Consider the following 18,478-nt stretch of genomic DNA (forward strand, 5'->3'; position numbering starts at 1 on the left):
GGCATGGGTCCACTGTGTAGATAGTGACACGATATTAACATACTTAGGAAGGTGGGTGCGCGCGTGCACGCACACACACACACACACACACACACACACACACACACACACACACACACCTTTTCTCATGTCCCCATGCTGCTTGACTTTCCTCAAAGTCCCTCACTTATCTTATCTCCTTTTCAGAGCCTCCAACCACTTCCCAACCAATGTCTATGAAAGAACTTTACGGCATTGGACAGGGTCCAGAGAAGGCTTTCAGGAACTATCCCAGGAATTAAAGGGTTAACCTATGAGGAGTGGGCAATTTCAGAGCCTGTACTCACTGGTGGTCAGAAGAATATGAGGGGATATGAGACTGAAACCTTAACTATTAACAGGCCCTGAAGGAGAAGGGTCTAGAACCAATAGTGGGGGAGTCTAGGACCAGAGGGAGCAGCGTCCAAACAGAAGGATATCCCTCTAGGACAGGAATGAAGAGGAATTTCTTTAGCCAGAGAGTGGTGAATCTGTGGAGTACTTTGTCACAGACGGCTGTGGAGTCCAAGTCATTGAGTATACTTAAAGTGAAGGTTGATATGTTTTCAATTAGTAAGGGCTTCAAATGTTACATGATGAAGGCAAGAGAATTGGACTTAGAGGAAAATTAAATCATCCATAATGGAATGGCAAAGAAGACACAATAGGCTGAATGGCTGCTCCTTATCACCCTGTCTCAAACTCTTCAACCTGCTTAAATACAGGAGCTGTTAAAGGCCACTTTAAAAGGGAAGAGTGGAAAGCCTTAGTGGTACTTAGACACCAATGCAACTATATAATCCCTGCTGATAAAAACCAATGCCTATCTCAGCATCGGGTCCTCTCATTAGCAAGCATAAGACTTCAAGCAGACATTAATTATTTGACCTGCCACTGTATTGATAAGAGCAGTTCTCTTTACTATAAAACATTAACATGTGCTGCTATTTAAGCCATGCCTTACCTTATGAAACAAATTGGATCACAACTGAGTGGGAAGCTAGCGCTGTGGGCAATTGTTCCTGGTGCAGCTTGAGTATGGGATCTGGCTGCAAACATCAAGAAAACACCTTTGCTTTCAGTGTGCAATGTTGCCTTTAAGCTGATACTCCGTAGGTTGCAATGATTAGTGGTTCAATACTGTGTACCTGTCAGCCTGTCCCTGTTCTAATTGATGTCAGTGCTCCTGCCCTTAAAAGGCTCTCTCCACTGAGCTCTTACAGGGTTGTACAGTGTTCTTACTTTACTGGCTAATGGCTATAAAGAGAGGGCTTGTAGGGGAAGAAAACACATCCCTTGCTTGATGGGCCCGATGAGAACACACTGGTGAGAATGTTATGTAGGAGCCAGATTCTCTTTGCAAGTGCCCCCAAAGTGAAAATAAAAAGCAAGTGGCTAGACTCGGCACTGAGATCACATCTTGATGTGAGCTTCTCCGTGCCCAGGGGTGTGATGTGGCAAGAAATAACATGACCATTAAACATGTACCAGTGTTCATGTTCTGACATAACAACCTCAGTAATATTGCCTTCAAACACTTGCAGTTGTACAGCTCACTCTCCGCAGAGTAGAACTGTGACCAGTCCCACTATAACTGATCTGGTTCATCCATGCCTCAGCACGTCCCGGTAATGAATACAGCTGAAATCACACAATCATATCGCTGAAACGGAAGCAGATTTAATGTCACTGGTGTATGTCGTGAAATTCGGTGTTTTGTGGCAGCAGTACATTGCAATACATAAAAACACCTATAAATTACAATAAGAAATAGTTACGTAAATTACACAAGTGGTGCAAAAAGAAGAGCAAAAAATTGTGAAGTAGTGTTCATGGGTTGGTTCATTGTCCATTCATAAATCTAACACATGACATCTAAAACTTTGGCAAACTTCTATAGAAGCAGAGTATATTGACTGGCTGCATCACAGCCAGGTATGGAAACACCAATGCCCTTGAATGGAAAATCCCACAAAATCAGTGGATACAGCCCAGGCCATCACAGGCAAAACCCATCCCACCACTGAGCACATCTACAAGGAGCATTGTCGCATGAAAGCAGCATCAGGGGCAACCCCCACCACCCAGGTCGTGCTCTCTTGTTGCTACTACTATCAGGAAGAAGGTACAGGAGCCTCAGGACCCAAACCACCATGTTCAAGACAGTTATGAACACTCAACCATCAGGCTCTGGAACCAAAGAAGATAACTTCATTCAACTTTGCTTACCCCCATCATTGAAATGTTCCCACAACCTATGAACTCACTGTCAAGGACTCTTCATCTCATATTTATTGCTTATTTATTTATTATTTATTTTTTTTATGTTTGCACAGTTTGCTGAATGTTGTACATTGGCTGAACACCCATTTGGTGTAGTCTTTCATTGATTCTATTATGGATATAATTCCATTATGGTTTATTGAGAATGCCCTCTAGAAAATGAATCGCAGGGTGGTGACATTTATGTACTTTGATAATAAATGTACTTTAAACTTTGAATTTTAAAGCAGAAGGGAAGAAGCTGTCCCTAAAATGGTGAGTGTGATGTCAGGCTTCTCGGCAGAGTTCAAAGTACATTTACACACTTAAGATAAGCGTGAAGTTCAAAGTGCCACCCGCACATATACACAAACGCACCAACTGTTTCATTCAAAGATGCACACAGACTTACAGAGCACAGAGCTCACAGCACACATGCACAGAAACACACAGCCACGAATTCATGAAATAAGGCTCATTCACCAGCCCACACCCAAGAAAATACTAACACATGTACATGCAAGGAATCAGACTGTTCACAGACACCCACATACACAGAACTCAAACTGCACCTGTTAGAGTGTATCTCCATGCTCCCCACACCCACACACCCACACACACACACAGAGTAAAATTAATAACAACTCAATATTGAGAATTATGGCATGCTCAATGAATTTTCCCCTTTCTCTTTCAGGTCCCTACAACTAGTACCTGTCAGACCAAGTTACAATGGGAAAGTTTATAAGGAAAAGTTTTGAAGAATCATTGTTCAAACTGCCTGTCAAAATGATAAGGATGTCAAGTAGCATCTCACCTCCAATGTCTTGCAGAACCAGTCAGATGTGATGCAAAACTCAGCGTAAGTCAGTGTTGACCACCCCATTGACAATTGTTAAATCAGCATGTTTCTGCTCTCCCTTCAGACACGGCCTATGAAGTTCAATGGAGCCTCAGGTCTCTCCAGCCAGTGCTCAGCTAGATGGGTCTTGGGAACAGACCGTATTTCTGGAGGTGCTGAAAGATGCTGTCTTAGAACAAGTTGTTGTCTGCATGGACCACTCCAACATTACCAAACAAAATTGAGCTGGAATAGCAACTATACAATCGTAATCATAGCAAATACAGAACCAATTGTATATCTAGCTTCAGGAAGCCTTAATAAGCTCATGGATATACTATTGACAATGGAATACCATTGAAGCAAGACATCATGGAAGCAACCATTTGGTTCAGTGAATTCAGCAAGGAGCTGGAACAGCTGAGGTCATTCAAGTCTTTTGACTGATGGGAAATGTTGCTTGATCATACACTATATGGAAAGATATAGTAATTGGGAAGTTCAGAATGACATGACATAGACTTCCATGGAGTGGGCTGTCTTGGGATGATGCACAGCTGCAGTTCTGCCCTCAGAACTTTACCAACATTGGCTAAGATAAAGTTAGTCTTCATATGCAACACAAGGAGTGCTAGAGGAACTCAGTGGATCAGGCAGAATCTTTAGACAGAAATGTGTAGTCAACATTTTACATTGAAACCCTTCATATGGACAGAAGTGAAGAGATGGGAAGGGGTGAACAAGACCTGGCCAGTGGTTGGTGGATCCACATGCAGGCAGGTGAATGAGATGGGAAGACTGGAAGTTATGTCAGATTCTGGGAGGTGACAGGTGAAATTGACACAGGGCTGAAGATGATGGCATTTGATAGGAAGGTGCAACATGGAATGAAAGGAGGGAAGTTGAGATGGAAACCAATGGGAGATGTGTGGGGGTATTGGGCAGATTGAGAGGATGGCCAAATGGATCAGAACAAGAGGAAAGAAAATGTAGTAAGGAACAGAGAGGGTGTGGTTACCAAAGGTTTGAGAGTTTGATGTCCATGATACCTGCTTAGAGACTGCTCAGGTAGAATATGACATGCTGTTTCTTCAATGTGCATATACCATCGATTTGCTCTTCAGATACATTGCATTCAAAGGCCTTTCTGTGCTGTTTTACCCATTCCTATTTAGAGATACAGCACTTAACTGATTCTTTTAGCCCACTGAGTTTGCACTGCCTAATTACACCCATGCGAACAATTAAGCTACTAACTGTATGTCTTTGGAATGTGGGAAGAAACTGGAGCACCCAGAAGAACCCCACGAGGTCACGGGGAGAACGTACAAACTCCTTACAGACAGCAGTGTAAAAAAATCAATGTTGTTTGTTTAAATGCGAATTTCTTTTCCAAATGCAACCTAAAGAAATTTCTTTCTCTCAACTTTCAAATCAAATTGCATCAGTACTTTCAGTCTTTGCCTCATGTCCCTTTATATATTGCAGTTGTGTTTCTCAGTTTGTGTATTACAGGACATCAGTGCTGATCATTATTGTTGGTGAGGCTCCTGTCTGCCAACACAGTTTCAAAGGAATAAAAACAGAAAATGCTGGAAATCCACAAAAAGGTCGGTCAGCATCTGTGGAAAGAGATATAGAATTAGTGAAACTCATAGGACAATAATGTTATGACTTGAAATATAGACGTGTGAAAGTCTGTGGATGCTGGAAATCCAAAGCAACACACACAAAATGATAGAGGAACTCAGCGGGTCAGGCAGCATCTATGTGTAAAGGGGGTTTCTTCTTTTTCTTTGTTATTGTGTATGTAATCAAAATGGCTTCTTTGTTTTGTTAAGTAGTAGGAATGGGAGTTTCTTCTTTCTTCTTTGTTTTGTTAAAAGCAGGAATGTTTCTTTGTTGCGAGAGAGAGTGCTGGGAGAATTGTATTCCTTTGTAAACCAAATGGGGATTAATGTTCTTTCTTCTGAGTCTGTAAGCTTTTGTTGACGGGCTTTTGGGGAGATCGGCGCAAGGGGGTCGAGAGAGAGAGGACACGATGCTGTAAGCTGGGCGAGGAACGGACCCCAAGTGGGGGTCCGAGGCCAGGAGGTACTCCGAGGAGGGGGGATGAAGCTAGATGTGCTTGTTTGACCACTCGGAGGGCCCTGAGCTGCGAGTCGAGGAGTTCGGAGAGGATCGAATGGTGGCCAGAAGACTTCAGTAATTGAGCTCCAATGGTTGTACACGAAGTGGTTTGGACTTTGATAAGTTTGGCGCCTTTTCTTTATTTTTTTCGCTTCATATATACTGTATCATTATTAATCACTTAGTTATAGTAACATTTATAAATTGTACTCATTTAATCGCTTATGGTGTACTGTCTGTTTTTGGGTGAGGCGGGGACATCACACAGCATCCACACCAGCTGATTACCCAGTTTGGCGGGGCCGAAGGCTGCTCCCCCTAGACGAGAATGAGCTGAGCAAGCCTGAGGCGACCCAGGGGGTTACATTGTGAGGTGCTCGTCCGGGATTGATTTCTGTGGAAGCTGTGTGATCACCCTCTTTAAATTGTGTCTGCGGCGAAGAGCTGGTGTGCCTTTGTGGGTGTGCGAATGCTGGTTATCACTGCGTGTGTGTTGGGTGGGGTGGCTGCTGTTGGTAGCCTGGAGGTCGTTGTTCGAGTTCCGACTAGTGCTGACGAAATGGTGGTAGGACCATGGGCTGTCCGTACTGCTTGGAGAGTGAGTGACAGGTTGGGATGTTTCAGCAGTGGTGAGCTCCGCCTGGTTGTTGGAATAATGTCCAGCCCTAAAGGGGCGGAGTCCTGGGCGTCGCGGACCCCTCAGTTGTTGGGTGAGTGGCAGTGCTTGGCTGAGGAAAAGCGACAGGGACGGGTTGAAAGTTTGAGTGGGCGGGCTGGTGACTTTGTTAGAACTGTCGGGCTCAATTACCTCGAAGTGACAGCTGCCAGTTCTGGGAAAGTGTGGGAAAATGTGTGTGGTTCGACTGGAAGTCAAATGCCACAGCTGGGGGGCTTATCATTTCCGTGGCAGGAGATTGGTGGAAAGTTTTTAAGGTATCCCTTTTTGCCTAGGGGGGCAGATAAATTGCTTGCAGTGCCAAGGGGATCTGTCAAGGGGATCAGTTGTTCCGTTGATCCGAGAGGTGTCGGGAAACTTAGAGGAGGCCCAGTGGGGGAACGGCTTGGGGTCTCTGGGGGAGCATGTTCCCAGCAATGTACTAAGGAACTCCCGAAAGGAACAGACCCTATTCCTGAAGGCTTAGAGGGACCAAGTGCACAGGTGTTGTTACGGATGGATGTAAGTCAAGTTAAAGCCATCCTCGGCACCGGGGCGCCGGTTAAGTTGCTGTACAGTTTGTTTTATAACCGTTATTGGAAGCATTTACCCTTGACGACATTGAGGGCACTGGAGATTTGGGGTACCAGTGCCGTTGGTTATCTAGACGACGGTTGTTGGTCAGTGAAAATGGAGTTCTTGGAGGCAAAAGTAGAGGTGACTGAGGTTCATGAATCGTTAATGCTGATGTGTCCAGACACTGTTGGGACGGGCAGCATTTCTGTTCTAGAGAGAACCAATATCCTGCTGGTGCACTTGGGGGCCTGCCTGGAGGAGGCGGGTGAGCGCTGTTTGGAGGCATTGTCAATGCACCCAGAGTTTCGAGCTGCTTGTGCGGACGTGTGTAGCAGCATTGGGCCGATACCGAATTCAAACAAGAGCCAGTGGTGGTACGGCCTGGGGGAAGTATCTGAGGGTGAGACCCTCTTAGTGGACGCTGCAAAATACCACGAGGGAGCGGAGTTGACCGCTGAAGACACCTCAGAGAGCGAGAGTTTGCGGTGACTGGCCCCTACAGCCGTGGAAGATGTAGGCAGCGTGTGTGTGGATTATATTGCGCTGAAGAGGCGCATTGTCAGTGACCAGAATATGGCCCTGAGGGCCGAAGAGGCGATTGCCTGTCTGAGTGGTGTGAAGTGGTTTAAGGTGCTGGATCTGAGGAGTGGATGTTGCCAGATCCTGATGAGTGGGGCCGACAAGGAGAAGACGGCCGTTATAAATTCCCTAGGAGTCTTCGGGTCCGAAAAGATGCCACAGGGCATATCTGGAGCCCTTGCAACCTTCCTGCGGGGCAGGTGGAAGACCATAGGGGATGTGGAGGCGTTTGGAGTTTTGGTGTATGTGGATGATCTCTTGGTATTTGGACTTGCCTCAGGAGAATATGAAGTGAGGTCGTTGCAGGAGCGGCTGAGAACTACAGAGTTAAAGTGTTTCCTGGACACGTGCCAGGGCTGGCGAAGGTCGCAGCTCGTGAGTGACTGTCTCTACAGAATCAAGTTTGAGATGAAGACGGAGAGACTGGAGAAAGTGATCTGGAACCATTCGGAAGACTTACAAGTTGGAGAGAATGAAGAAAGTTGTCTGACTGAGGGCAATAGCAAACTGAGAACCTGGAGAGGGGAGTTTGCGGAGGTGAAGAAATTACAGACAAATCTCAGAAGAGGGAAGCGGAAGCTTGAAGGGAACCTGAAGATGACCATCGACAGTTGAAATGAAGTGCAAAACCTGAAAGTTGATCTGGAAGAAGTCATGAGGAAGAAAAAGCTGGAGAGAAGTGCAGTGAATACTGAACAGGAGGCTGAAAAGACTGCAGGAGCAGTGCAGGCCACGTGCTTCCATTTGGAGAAGATCAAACAGTACCTACCGATCGCAGAAATGATTCGATGGATGATGTGCTGGATGTGTGGTACATGCTCCTTTTGCTGACTTTCCCTTGATTGAGGAAGAGACCTTTGGCCCTTCTCCCATTGAGTCAGGTGTAGCGGGGAGGGTTAGCTGTGTGCAGTGTGGGGCATGAGTGAGAGGTTGAGAGAGGAGTTGGTAGTGGGCCCAAGGTATCCCCAGTTGTGTCCGAGCCTGAAGGGTTTAGGTGAGGGGGTACGGAGTTCTCAGAAGGATTAGGGAACTCCCAGATAGTTGGCCTAAGTAGCGCCTGAGGAACAGGGCATGAGGTTTACTCTGTGAGGAGGAGATGTCACTGTTTGTGCTTGGGTTAAGGTGTGTTGGCAGGAAAGGTGGCGAGTTATTTAATAGTCATGAGGATTTATATTTGGTGGGGGGAGAGTGTAAAGGGGGTTTCTTCTTTTTCTTTGTTACTGTGTATGTAATCAAATTGGCTTCTTTGTTTTGTTAAAAGCAGGAATGCTTCTTTGTTGCGAGAGAGTGCTGGGAGAATTGTATTCCTTTGTAAACCAAATGGGGATTAATGTTCTTTCTTCTGAGTCTGTAAGCTTTTGTTGACGGGCTTTTGGGGAGATCGGCACGAGGGGGTCGAGAGAGAGAGGACGCGATGCTGTGCGAGGAACGGACCCCAAGCGGGGGTCCGAGGCCAGGAGGTACTCCGAGGAGGGGGATGAAGCTAGATGTGCTTGGTTGACCACTCGGAGGGTCCTGAGCTGCGAGTCGAGGAGTTCGGAGGGGATCGAATGGTGGCCAGAAGACCAGTAATTGAGCTCCAACGGTTGTGCACGAAGTGGTTTGGACTTTGAAAGGTTTGGCGCCTTTTCTTTATTTTTTTCTCTTCATATATACTGTATCGTTATCAACCACTTAGTTATAGTAACATTTATAAATTGTACTCATTTAATCGCTTATGGTGTACTGTCTGTTTTTGGGCGAGGCGGGGACATCCCGGACTAGCCTCCACAATGTAACCACCTGGGTCGCCTCAGGCTCGCTCAGCTCGTTCTCGTCTAGGAGGAGCACCCTTCGGCCCCGCCAAACTGGGTAATCAGCTGGTGTGGATGCAGTGTGATGTCCCCGCCTCGCCCAAAAACAGACAGTACACCATAAGCGATTAAATGAGTACAATTTATAAATGTTACTATAACTAAGTGATTGATAACGATACAGTATAAATGAAGAGAAAAAAATAAAGAAAAGGCGCCAAACTTATCAAAGTCCAAACCACTTCGTGTACAACCGTTGGAGCTCAATTACTGAAGTCTTCTGGCCACCATTCGATCCCCTCCGAACTCCTCGACTCACAGCTCAGGACCCTCCGAGTGGTCAACCAAGCACATCTAGCTTCATCCCCCCTCCTCGGAGTACCTCCTGGCCTCGGACCCCCACTTGGGGTCCATTCCTCGCCCAGCTTACAGCATCGCGTCCTCTCTCTCTCGACCCCCTCGCGCCGATCTCCCCAAAAGCTTACAGACTCAGAAGAAAGAACATTAATCCCCATTTGGTTTACAAAGGAATATAATTCTCCCAGCACTCTCTCGCAACAAAGAAGCATTCCTGCTTTTAACAAAACAAAGAAGCCCTTTTGATTACATACACTGTAACAAAGAAAAAGAAGAAACCCCCTTTACATTTGGAAAAGAGTAAACACTTGAGGTTTCAGGCTGAGACTCTTCTTTAGGACTGAGAAGGAAGTGGGGAGATGCCAGAATAAAAAGGTGGGGGAATGGGAAAGAGGCTAGCTGGAAGGTGATAGATGAAGCCAGGTGGGTGGAAAAGGTTAGGGTCTAGAGAGGAAGGAATCTGATAGGAGAGGAGAGTGGATCATAGGAGAAAGGGGAGGAGGAGGGGACTCGGGGTAGGTGAGAAGAAGTGAAAGGTCGGAGTGGGGAATCGAGGGGGGGATATTTGTTCACTGGAAGGAGAAATCAGTATTCATGCCATCAGGTTGGAGAATATAAGGTATTGCACTGCCACCCTGAGGGTGGTCTCATCTCGGCACAAGAGGAGGCCATAGATCAACACTGGACCTGAAACATTTCTCTTTTAACAGAAGCTACCTGACCTGTTAAATGAATTTATCATCCTCTATTATTTCCATCATCTGGCATTTGTTTTGCATTCCAAAGGAATGCCTGTGTAAACCAGGTTAATTAAACCCAAAGCTGTAATGTTAGAAAGCTCCACCTGTGGAGGGATGAAAATAATGTTTACTGAATTAAAACGAAGAGAACTTGGAAAAAAAAAGCTAAGCAAGAACGAGGCGTGGACAAGCGACAGAAATCAGCAAACTATTAGAAACTAGCTAAGGATCTAACCGTTAAAGTGAAGTTAGTAGTTAGTATCTCTAACCTACTAATTGGAAATCCTCAGGCTGAAACCCCTGAAGGAGAACAATATTGATAAAAAATTTAATTGAAGCTACAGCTATAACGAGCATCAGCTACAGCAAAACAATATCGACAGAAAGCAGTGTCCAAGATCGCTACCGTGTAACCAGGAATTAGTTCCTTTAAATCATACCAAGGGATTTGTTGAGCTAAAACACTTTTACTGTTCTAAGTGTATAACTTGTGTGTGAAATACGTTCAGTAGTGTTGCAACTGAATAATGCTTTGAAATGACAATGTGATATTGAGTTAGTGTGAAATAAACAAAATAGAATGCAAATAAGAATTTACAGATTAAAATCCTATTATACACAGGTCAGGTTTTTTTTTGTGTGTATTGTAAATCAACTTTCCATGGATGACCCACCATTTCATCCAATGAACCAAAAAACAAGATGGCAAAGCCAACCAAGATCGAAGAACCAGCTGGGGAATTAAGTGTTTCAAGACGCAGAGGATTTAATACAGTTGGATGTACAACTTTATTTCACAATCAAAAGATCTGAATTTGATTTTCTGGAAGAACTGATTATTTTTGCAGACTTTGATAAGTGACTGAATGAGATTTTCCTTGTTTTAAAGTTGAGATGTTGGAGAATTGTAGTAAAATTGTGTGTGTGTGTGTGTGTGTGTGTGTGTGTGTGTGTGTGTGTGTGCGTGTGCGTGTGTGTGTGCGTGTGTGCGTGTGTGTGTGTGTATTTAATTTTTGGGGACGGGGTTGAATTTGAATTTGAATTTGTAGACACACTGACTTGAAACTGAAACATAATACTTAAAAATAGGAATTCAATTAGATTCCTCACTAACTAGGGATAAATAGAAAGGCAAACGTTAGTCTGTAAACCTTTAAATAGGGAATAACACTCAATCAAAATTGGAATAATAAAGGTTATTCTAATGAATCTCACTGATTCTAACTAAAAAGGAATTTGGCTTTCATTTGCTATCTAAGATTTGGAATCGAAACAATGTTGGAATTCTGAATTGTTTTACTCATGTAAATATTTTGTATATACAGTATTGCTATTTCTTATAAACAAACCTTACCTCCGGAAGAGTTTGTTTCGTATTCACTGCCTCCTCCCGATACCTAGAGCATCTGAAGGTTCACTAGCACCCAGTGTAATACTATGTAACTTGATTTTCTCATAAAGAGTGTGGCAACTACTCATACAAGATAAGACAAGCACTGCACTAGTGTTACATTTGGCTTACACAAAGGGAAATCCTTGCAATGAGAGCTAAGAACTCTATCTGATCAATGATTATCTTTTAAGGCGTAGATTCAGTAAGGTGTATTGTCTAGGAAGGAATATTGAGATAGAAAATGTAGAGATAAAGGAAGGTCTGAAAGATGTTATAAATGTCAAAGAAGGTGAGCACTGGTTGATGATTCACACTTAATACATGGTTTCTCAGGTTCTTGGCGACTTTTACTCTATAATCTTCATGAATGATGAACAGCAGGGTGGTTAAGGTGAAAAGCTAGAATATAGCATATTGGCTCTCAGTTCACACAAATGAAAACTTATATAAGGTAAGTTAGTTAGTTGCCTGTTACACCACTGGCATTTAGGGCAGCAGTGAAGATCCTCCATCTCTGACTGTCCTTGGCCTCACAAACACATGATTCTCCAAAGCTGTTTCCATACCAATCTTTTTTCACCAGTCAGGGTTGTTAGCCTTCAGCTGGACCCCGGAGCCTGGAAAACCGGTAGACCACTCTTATTCTGGCCTCTTTGGAGATGTACCGCTTTGGAGTCGGTTGAGGGAGATAGCTCATTAGGTGAAGGCAGCAGTAGCCAGGATCATGGCTAGCCAGATTTGGAATAGCAGGATAGCTAGAATGAATATGTGGCTTCAGTGGTGGTGCAGGAGGGAGGGTTTCAGATTCTTGGAGAAGTGGAACTGCTTCTGGGGGAGGTGGGACCAGAACCATCTGGATGGTCTACATCTGGGCGGGGCCAGGATCAATGTCCTGGGGAGATTGTTTGCTAGTGTTGTTGGGGAGGCTTTAAACTAATATGGCAGTGGGATGGGACCCATACAGAAAAGGAGAGGGAAGTGATGTCGAGACCAAAGCTAGAGGTAGTGAAGAAAAAAGTAAGAGTAGAGTGCATAAAATTAAAAAGCAAAAATCGCATAGGTCACTAGATTCTAAAAGAACAGTGAGTATAAGGGTGCTGTATCTAAATGCCTGTAGTATTAGAAACAAGGTTAGTGAACTTGTGGCACAGATCAGTACCAAGGCATGTGATTCAGTGGCCATTACAGAAACCTGGTTGCAAGGTGGAGATGACTGGGAATTAAATATCCAAGGGTATCAGGTAATATGGAAAGATAGGCAGGAAAGCAGAGGAGGTGGGGTGGCGCCCTTGATTAGGGATGAGATCAGGGCAATTGTGAGAGACGATATAAGATTTATGGACCAGAATGTTGAGTCCATCTGGGTAGAGATTAAGAACAGTAAAGGGAAGAAATCACTGGTGGGTGTTGTCTATAGACCACCTAATAAAAATATTGCAGTGGCAGAGGCGATTAACAAAGAAATAACTGAAGCTTGTAGGAACAGAACGGCAATTGTCATGGGGGATTTTAACTTCCACATAGATTGGGTGAATCAGGTTGGTCAAGGAAATCTTGAGGAGAACTTCATAGAATGCATCCGTGATGGCTTTCTTGATCAGCACGTTAGTGAACCTACAAGGGAAAATACGATCTTAGATGTAGTCCTGTGCAATGAGACAGGTAAGATTAACGATCTTGTAGTCAGGAATCCTCTTGGAAAGAGTGATCATAGTATGATTGAATTTCACATTCAGGTGGAGGATGAAATAGTTAGATCTATAGATAATATATTATGCTTGAACAAGGGAGACTACAACGGGATGAGGGAGGAGTTGGCTTATGTGGATTGGGAGCACAGGCTATTCGATAGGACAGTTGAGGAACAGTAGAACACTTTCAAAGAGATTTTTCACAGTGCTCAACAAAAGTATATTCCAGTCAAAAGTAAGGACAGTAAGAGTGGGGACAGCCAGCCTTGGATAACTAAGGAAATAAAAGATTGTATCAAATGAAAAGCTCATGTGTACAAAGTCACAAAGAGTAGTGGGAGACTGGAGGATTAGGAAATCTTTAAAAAGCAACAGAGAACAACTAAACAAGAAATAAGGAAAGGGAAGATAGAGTATGAAAGCAAACTAGTACAAAATATAAAAACAGATAGCAAAAGCTTTTATAAATATATAAAGCGAAAGAGGGTGGCTGAAGTCAACGTAGGTCCCCAGGAAGATGAGAAGAGGAAATTGATATTGGATGATAAGCAAATGACTGAGGCATTGAACAACTGTTATGAGTCGGTCTTCATGGTGGAGGACACGTCTAATATGCCAAAGAAGGATTTTCTGGATGAAATGGGAGGTGAAGACCTTAATAAAATCTCTGTCACTAAAGAGACAGTGATAAGAAAACTAGAGGGCCTGAAGGTAGATAAGTCCCCTGGTCCTGATGGGATGCATCCCAGGGTGCTGAAGGAATTGGCAGAGGTTATAGTAGATGCATTGGTAATCATTTAATAAAACTCTCTAGACTTTGGGCAGGTCCCAGCAGATTGGAAGACAGCAAATGCCACTTTATAAAAAAGGATGTAGGCAAAAGACAGGCAACTATAGACCAGTTAGCTTAACGTCTGTAGTCGGGAAATTGCTTGAAGCTGTCATTAAGGAAGAAACAGTGAAACATTTAGAAAGGAGTGGTTCCATTAGACAGATGCAGCACGAATTCAGAAAGGGCAGGTCCTGTTTGATAAACTTACTGGAGTTCTTTGAGTTCATAATGAGTGCAGTGGATAGAGGGGAACAGGTGGATGTTGTGGATGTTGTATACTTGGATTTCCAGAAGGCTATCAATAAGGTGCCGATCAAGTGACTTATATATAAGATACGGATACATGGAGTCGGTGGAAGTGTATTGGCATGGATAGTGGATTAGTTAACCTATAGAAGGCAGAGAGTTGGAATAAATGGGTGTTTCTCTGGTTGGCAGTCAGTGGTGAGTGGGGTGCCACAGAGGTCGGTGCTGGGCCCGCAGCTGTTTACCATTTATATTGATGATTCAGAAGAGGGGACTGAGTGTGGCGTTGCAAGATTTGCTGATGACACTAAACTAAGTGGAAAAGCAAATTGTGCAGAGGATGTGGAGAGTCTGCAGAGGGATATAGATAGGAAGGAATAATAGAAGAGCAGATTATTATTTAAATGGTGAAAGATTGCAGCATACTGTTGTGCAGAGAGACCTGGGAATGCTTGTTCATGAATCGCGAAAAGTTGGCGGCAGGTACAACAGAATGTTGGCCTTCAATGCTAGAGGGATTGAATTCACGAGCAGGGATGTCTTGCTGCAACTATGCAGGGTACTGGTGAGGCCACCTGTGTGCAGTTCTGGTCTTCATACTTGAGGAAGGATGTACTGGCTTTGGAGGCAGTGCAGAGGAGGTTCACCAGGTTGTTTACAGGGATGAAGGGGTTAACCTATGAGGAGAGATTGAGTCACCTGGGACTATACTCTCTGGAGTTCAGAAGAATGAAAGGAGATCTTATAGAAACATACAAAATTTTGAAAGGGATAGATAAGATAGTAGTATGAAAGTTGTTTCCATTGGTAGGTGAGACTAGAACTGGGGACATTTCCTCAAGATTCAGGGGAGAAGATTTAGGATGGAGATGAGGAGAAACTGTTCATCCCTGAGATTGGTGAATCTGTGGAATCCACTGCCCAGGGAAGTAGTTGAGGCTTCCTCACTAAATATATTTAAGAAACAGTTAGATAGGTTTTTACATAGTAAGGGAATTAAGGGTTATGGGGAAAAGGCGGGTAGATGGAGCTGAGTTTACGGACAAGTCAGCCATGATCTTATTGAATGGCAAGGCAGACTCGATGGGTCTGATGGCCTACTCCTGTTCCTATTTCTTATGTTTTTTATGTTCTCTAACCTTTGACCTGTTAGGCATGGATGACCCTTCCAACAGTCAGAACACAAGGCCCTGACTCCAGCCAACGTAGCCCTCCAGGTCATTGAGACAGCAACCCACCAAACCCTACCACAAGGTTGTAATCCTCCTGGAGGACATAACATAAGTAACAGTCAATAAAATCAACACCGTCTTACAGAGATTATGGTTTCAGTTACTCACAAGCACCTTATAAGATGCACCTCAAGCAGTGGGCCTTCAGCTAGCAAGCAACAAAGAAGAGGGGATCATCCCTACAAACTTTGTTATCTTTCTGTATCAGCAATACTGAAACACTGCTGAAGAATTAGTCATTGGTAGCTGATATCTTTGGATATCTAAAAGAAGTGGCTCATCACTTGCAGCAATATCCTCTTACCTCTAACTCTCCCACACTCTATGCAAGCCAAGGATGACCAGCATAGAGCACGCCAGTGTCTTCCTTATTTCCATTAATCTGTTGTAGAATATTACTACTTTGTTGCCCACACCCCTCTCCACAACAAAAAGTTCACAGGCTTTGCTCCAAACTATTGACTAATCAGCCACCTGCCTTTTCCAGATGTTTTGCTATCTAGCATTGCTGTTGACAGACATGATTAACCACATTCAAGGTGCCATCCTGACTCACCTACTTACTTGGGCCTTGAGCTCCTAAGTGGTGCATAGGCCATCAAGAACCTTGACTCCATCATCCTCTGCAGTCAATGGTATGGTTGGAGTTCAACAATGCATCAACTTTACAGCTATACAGCTTCACCAGAGCCCTGTTGGCCAGCCTTACCCACTTTCAACTCTCACAATGAGGACATAGGGTTGGACTTAGAGAGGTGTCATCCAGATAGTTCCCTGGAATAAATCTTCAGTGCTGTTTTGCAGCAAGTTCTAGGTAGCAATGTGAGTACTGGACCTGAATATTTCTTCTTGTGCAAAGACCTCGTAGAGGTTTGGAGATTGAGCCGAGTAAGTTGGCTTAGCCTGGCTTGGACACACAAGAAACAAATGCTGGTTTCTCAAAACTAATATCCACTCTTCAGCTTCATCCACAGCACAGGCCCAAGTACCGGAACTAACCCAAAATATTCTAAGTATCTGGTGAACAACAGATACCTTTGAAGCAGATGCAATTGCTGGATGTCTTCTTTTCTGACCTGTACCCCAAGAACACAAGTGCTCACAGTGAATGGAAAATCAACCTTTTTAGGCTTACTAAGATGTTAATTCCATTAAATAACACCAGGAAAAAGAAATCACAGGAACATCTCACACTTAAATATATATAATTGTACAGTACTTTTGTGCCCATGATGGGCTAAGCCAAGTAACTTTGCATCCATCTGTTATAAAATTTCTAGCAGAATCATAGAGTCATAGAAAAGTACAGGACAGAAGCAGGCCCTTTGGCCCTTCTCATCCATGCTGAACCATTTAAACTGCCTACTTCCATCGACCTACACCAGGACCATAGCCCTCCATACCCCTACTATCCATGTCCCTATCCAAGCTTCTCCTAGGTGTAATTGAGCTCGCATATACCACTCGCGCTGGCAGCTCATTCCATACTGTCAACACCCTCTAAGTGAAGAGGTTTCTCCTCACATTCCCCTTTTCCTTGAGCTAACTTCCAATTAGGATTTAGGATTCTTCAACAAGTATGGAAGCTTTTGGAAAGCAGCATTTTTCTTCCATTTTGTCTTCCAATTCTACCCAGACATAGCAGTTTCTTTCTGTGGAGTGTTAATGGAAAGCGTGTTATCCCTTCCCATTTTGTTTTATTGTGCGCTGTTCTTTGAGCAGGGTTCATGTAAAAGCTTATGTGTTACTCTGACTAATATCATCATGCTTTGATTTCTCACTACAAACTATTTTCACACACTCAACCAAATGCGATCACTTGATCATTTGCATCTCCACGCACGCCTCAGTGCATATGATTTATCTCAGCAGATTTGGCATGACAACTAAAAATTTGACAAAGTTCCGTAGTTGTGCCATGCAGAGCTTATTGACTGGCTGCATCACGGCCTGGTATGCAAACACCAATGCTTTTGAACATAAAATCCTTCAAAGGGTAGTGGATTTGGCCCAGTTCATCATGGGTAAAGCCCTCCCAACCACTGAGTACATCTACATGAAACGCTGCCGTTGGAAATCAGCATCCATCATCAGAAATCCCCACCACCCAGGTCCTGCTGTCTTCTCACAGCTGCCATCAGGAAGAAGGTACAAAAGCTTTAGGAAACACACCACCAGGTTCAGGAACAATTGCTACCCCTCATCTGTCAGGCTCTTGAACAAAAGGGGATAAATACACTCACATGTCCCATCATCAAAATGTTCCTACAACTAAGGATCTCACTTTAAGAACACCTTATCTCATTATTTCACGTTGTCATTATTTATTGCTTTTTATTTGTATTTGCACAGTTTGTTGTCTTCTGCACTCTGGTTGATCTTTCATTGATCCTGTTACAGTTACTATTATATAGATCTGCTGAGCACGCCCACAAGACAATGAATCTCAGGGTTGCATATGGTGACAGATATGTACTTAAATAATAAAATTTACCTTGAATGTTGATTTTATTCTTCTGTTTATTTTGTCATGTAGGTTATGAATAGTGCTATGTTATGCTTATCATGTTTGCAATGTACCATGCTGCTGCTTGTGAAAATAAACCTGAACTTGAACTTGAGCTCACTGAACCTGAGCTTGTTACTTGAGCTAGATGGCAAGTAACATTTGTGCCATTAAGGTGTAATTCAGGTGCCTTTCTAGATTGTGCTTCTGGCTGAAGGCTCACTGCTTGAGGTTGTGCTGCTAATTAATGGATCTTTATTACCGCAGCGTGTCTCTTCTCCCCCTTCCCTTTTGAGGCACAGAGACATGCAGTGCCAAAGACCCGACCACTGTGACTCTTCTCTGTTAGGTCATGCCCCCGATAGTATCCAAATTGATATACCTGTTGTTGAGGGGGATGGCCTTTGGGGTTCTCTGCAATGACATCTTAACCCCTTTCCCCTTCCTAAATGTCACCCATTTTTCTGTGTCATGCACCTTGGGTGTAACTACCTCGCCATATGTCCTAGCTATCACCCCAGCAGCTTCCCGAATGATCCAAAGTTCATCCTTCCAGTTTCAACTCCTTAACGTGGTTTGTTGGAACCTGCAGCTGGATGCACTTCTCGCAGTTGTGGTTGTCCACAA

The sequence above is a fragment of the Hypanus sabinus genome, chromosome 13 (assembly GCF_030144855.1).
Source record: "Hypanus sabinus isolate sHypSab1 chromosome 13, sHypSab1.hap1, whole genome shotgun sequence".
NCBI lineage: Eukaryota > Metazoa > Chordata > Chondrichthyes > Myliobatiformes > Dasyatidae > Hypanus > Hypanus sabinus.